The sequence below is a fragment of the Octopus bimaculoides genome, chromosome 8 (genome assembly GCF_001194135.2).
Source record: "Octopus bimaculoides isolate UCB-OBI-ISO-001 chromosome 8, ASM119413v2, whole genome shotgun sequence".
Lineage (NCBI taxonomy): Eukaryota > Metazoa > Mollusca > Cephalopoda > Octopoda > Octopodidae > Octopus > Octopus bimaculoides.
In genome coordinates this window covers 58,029,349-58,034,129 of record NC_068988.1, presented here as the reverse complement: position 1 = coordinate 58,034,129, position 4,781 = coordinate 58,029,349, and the positions used below count along the sequence as shown (strand labels likewise).

At 38.6% G+C, this 4,781-nt stretch overlaps 1 protein-coding gene across 3 annotated transcripts in view; it reads right to left on the bottom strand.

The window, feature by feature from the left end:
* LOC106876185 (carnosine N-methyltransferase-like) overlaps positions 1–4,781 on the bottom strand; it is a 161,908-nt gene that overhangs the window by 74,926 nt on the left and 82,201 nt on the right. The gene's annotated exons all lie outside the window — the stretch shown is intronic.

Below are 4,781 nucleotides of genomic sequence, written 5' to 3'. Positions count from 1 at the left end.
GACAAACAAATCTGTGGTATTAAGCAGAATATTTGCTGTAGCCCATCTTTTATACGAAGAGAAAACAATGTACATGATAACACTTCCAATCAATTAAGATCAGAAGCCATGAGAGCCACTGCCTGGTACTGCATCCGGGCATACTATTATTATTATTATTATTATTATTATTATTATTATTATTATTATTATTATTATGGTGGTGGTGGTGGTGGCGAGCTGGCAGAATCATTAGCATGGAGGGGAAAATGCTTAGCAGTATTTCACCCGTTGCTACGCTCTAAGTTCAAAGGTTTTGGTGGCCTGAGGCTACAGTGGAAGACACTTGCCCAAGGTGCTATGCAGTAGGACTGAACCTGAAACCATGTGGTTGGGAAGCAAGCTTCTTACCACACCACCACTCCTGCTTAAGGGTGTCTTTGTTAAGACATCACTCCAGAATAAGCAAAAGTAGGAGCTTGTATATGATTGCTTGGCCTGATAGAAATAGCAGTTAAAACTCTCTCAAATCATACATTATCATTTAAAAAGAGAGAGGGAGAGTGAGAGGAAAGTTACACTGGATATTATAGTCCTAGATAGACAATGACTGAAAAGTAGAATAACAAAAAATAATAAAAATGGGATGGCCATAGCTAGAATTCCCTTTGGTCATAAGTGTACTTGATCAGAGCTGAGCTGGAGATATACAAACAACAAAATCACCACCAACAACAACAACAACAACGATGATGATAATGGCGGCATTAATCCAAATTCTAAAACAATTTCCCAAAGCCATTCGTTGCCATGCTACTCAACAGACATGCATGGCAGCAACGACAATGAAGCTGTGACATGTCACATTTTAACCAGGAAGCTTTTAAAATGAAATGGATAAATGCTATCCCTTGGGTGAAACAATTCATGACGTAGCAGCTGCTTCTATGCAATGTACAAGAGAACAATGCAATTTGTATCTACACACGAAGTGTAACTTGAAAGACACAATTTTGAAAGCTACTAATGACTTCAGTCTATTTTCTGGATGGTTCTTTGAAATATGGCTTGGACACAAGGGGTGTGAGGTATACACACATCATTAATGGCATGTCCAGCATTTTTATATACACTGGAAGTTTGGGATTTCAGACTCATGAAGTATTGATCCATTCTGTTCTCATTACAAGCAGTACAGTCTTACCCATAATACCTAATATATATTTCACTGTTCGAGTTTGAATATAAACACAATAAATACAGGTGAGTATTGTAGTTCGCTTGAAGCATTGTGTATTGTTTGTAAAGAACAAAAAGTTTTGAATGGTATAACAATGCACTATAATACAAAAAAAATGGACTATATACCTGTTGTAATTTAGTTATCTATAGTCCGATGATATTTAGGAATACGATTCCTTCTTCAGATATTCTTAGATGGAGTCTCTGTGCATGCGTGCGTGCACATGCATGCATGTGTGTACATCTGTAAGCAATCGACTTTTTCTCTCCAAAAAGATGGATTTTTCAACCCAATAGTTACATACTATTATTTTTGACTTCATGAACCAATATTCCAAAAAAGAATTATATGTACAAATACACAAACACACACACACACACACACGAGGGTGGGCTGAAAAGTCCAAAGGCTAATTATGAAGTGAAGCTAAAGGTGTGAAATCTTGCAGGCATTAATATCAACTTTCCTTATTAATAAGAGAATTGTTTCTTTCCAGATCAACTGACGTCTGACTGTTCAAAGAAGATTTCAAAAATAATTAGTAGCCAATTTTCTTGAAAATGGGCAAAATTTGGCATTGTGGTGTTATCAAGTACCTGCCAAAAATGGTAAGCAAGCTACTTACCACACAGCCACTCCTGTGCCTGTGTTGAAATTAAAACTATTTCTTCATAAAAAAGACATTTTGGTCATATAACCCTTTAAGCATTCCGGTAGTGACAAGTGACCGGAACCAAGACCTGTGAAGCCAAGTGAGATCGAAGTCATGGCCGACGCCAGCGTCACATAACTGGCACTCATGCAGGTGGCACGTAAAAAGCACCCACTACACTCCTGGAGTGGTTGGCATGAGGAAGGGCATCCAGCCATAGAAACCATGCCAAATCAGACTGGAACCTGGTGCAGCTATGCAGCTTACCAGTTTTCAGTCAAACCGGTCCAACCCATGCCAGCATGGAAAATGGATGTTATATGATAATGATGATGATGATGATGTAATGCTTATTTATTCATGTTTTGAATAAATCATTCATTATATTATGGCTTCAAAATTTTTAGGGCCAGTGTGAGAGGCTGGATCTGACCAGTTTCAACATAAAACACAGAGAGTACTTTGGCCAGATATGGCTAGTTTAAACGCTAAAAGTGTTAAGGCCACACAAAAACCCGTTATATTCACTTTTCATTAACTTATTAATATTCTCTCCGTTATGAAGGAAGTGTCAAAAAAACTTTTGTTGCATTTCAGCATCTCGATCACTGACACGGTTCCCTCTGGTATTAATTAAAACTTCTGGTAGAAATTAATCAGTAATAAACACTAATTAAGACATTCGATAAGAAATGCTAATAGGACCTTGACACTGGGTGGGGTGGGAAGGTGGCAGGGCCTCTGCAAAGAGAGAGAGAGAGAGAGAGAGAGAGAGAGAGAGTGGGGAGGAGAAATGCCTGCTTAATGAGATAAAAATGCTGAAAATTTTTTTAAAACCTAGAGATTTTGTGTCAGACACACCAAAAGGGGAGAGTGGAGAATGACAGCCAAGACATTTTATGTTGCCGCCGTCGTTGCTATTGTGGTGGTTGTTGTTATAGTGGTGATGGTTGTTGTAGTGGTTGAAGCTGCTATACTGGTGACAGTGATTATTTTTTCACAAGTATATTAAAATGCTACTGTCCTGTGGGAGAGGTGATGGTGGTGGTGGTGGTGGTTACGCTGGGGATGGTGATGATGATGATGATGATATGATCATGGTGGAGGAGGGGGTGTTGGCTGTGCTGACGGAAGGTGGTGCTGAAGAGAAATTCTGTATAAGTGTCTGCATGTGTGGATGTGTGGGTGTGCATGCATGTTTGTGTGGGGTAGGCGGGTGTGCATCAAAATGTGTGCATGTCTGTGTGTGTGTAGAGTGAAACATACACAGGTGTTAGGATTAAGTCTAGTGGGGATAAACAGGTGTGTTAGCAACAAGGTGGAAAGAGAAAATACATGGGATTTTATGGAGTGAAGGTCATCAAAAAGTAGCAAGTAAGAGGGAGAAAGAGAGGAAGAACAGACTAAGAGAGAGAGAGAGAGTGGGTAAGATTGAGAGGGAGAGGATAAGACTAAGAGAGGGAGAAAGAAAGACTAAGAGAGGGAGAGAGAGACTAAGAATGAGACTAAGAATGAGACTAGGAAAAAGAGAGAGATTAAGAGAGAGAGAGAGAGGGGGAGACTAAAAAAGACTGAAGAACAGACTAAGAAAGAGAGGGTAAGATTGAGAAAGGATAAGACTAAGAGAGGGAGAAGGAAAAAGGGAGAGACTAAGAAAGAGAGAGAGACTAAGAAAGAGAGAGAGACTAAGAAAGAGAGAGAGACTAAGAGACAGAGAGAGGGAACGACTAAGAGAGAGTGGGAAGATTAAGAGAAAGAGGGAGGGAAAGACTAAGACAGAGAGAGACCAAGAAACAGAAAGGAAGAAAGAGAGAGAACAAGAGAAAATAAGAGTAAGAGAAAGTGAGTAGGAGAAAGCAAGAAGAAGAGAGCAAGAGAGAGAGAGAAAAGAGTGAGAAAGAGAGAGAGTGCTAACAAGGTTTAGTCGTTTTGACTAATTGTTGAATTCAGATTAAGATGGAATCTTTTGACAAAAAATGCCTTTTTTTTGTCTAATTACCATCATTTACATCATGGCGCCAGAAGAATTACTGCCAGTTGATGAATCTCGATACAAGATGACTGCATTCTATGTTGTACTAGTTTACAGAGTATTCAGAAATAAGAACCAAACCAGTCCCTCAGAGAAGAGAAACTGTGATAGAGAGAGAAAAAAAGAGAGAGATTGAGAAAAGAATAACACCCTGTCACCTCACTACTTGACTGGTACTTTATTTATGAACTGCTAAGTTATGGGGACATAAACAAACCAACATCGGTTAGCAAGCAACTGTGTGGGGGGGACAAACACAGACACATACATAAATATATACAAACATACATATATATATATGCGAGTAAAAATAAATACAAAAAAGGTGGTTTTTTTGTATGATTGTGTATAGAGGAATATATTATTTTGTTTAAAAGAGTTCCAACACTGTCTGTTTTTTATGTTTTATTTATATTCCTGCAGAACCAATGTGGGGTATAGAATATGGAATATACAATATATAATATAATATACAATATTTTATTTTTATTTATTTATGTGTTGGCTGCGGTCATGCTGGTGCACCACCGATAAAATAAAATAAAATAAAAACGGATGGCACCATGAAAGAAAGTATTGAATGTAGATGAAATATTGAGTGTTCAATATAAAGGATCAAATATATAAATATAAAGGCGACTCGAGTTTCAGGGCTATTTCCCTTCGTCATGGCCGGTATGACAGACTGTATATCATCAACATCGTTTAATGTCCGCTTTCCATGCTAGCATGGGTTGGACGATTTGACTGAGGACTGGTGAAACCGGATGGCAACACCAGGCTCCAATCTGATTTGGCAGAGTTTCTACAGCTGGATGCCCTTCCTAATGCCAACCACTCAGAGAGTGTAGTGGGTATCATCATCATCATCATTT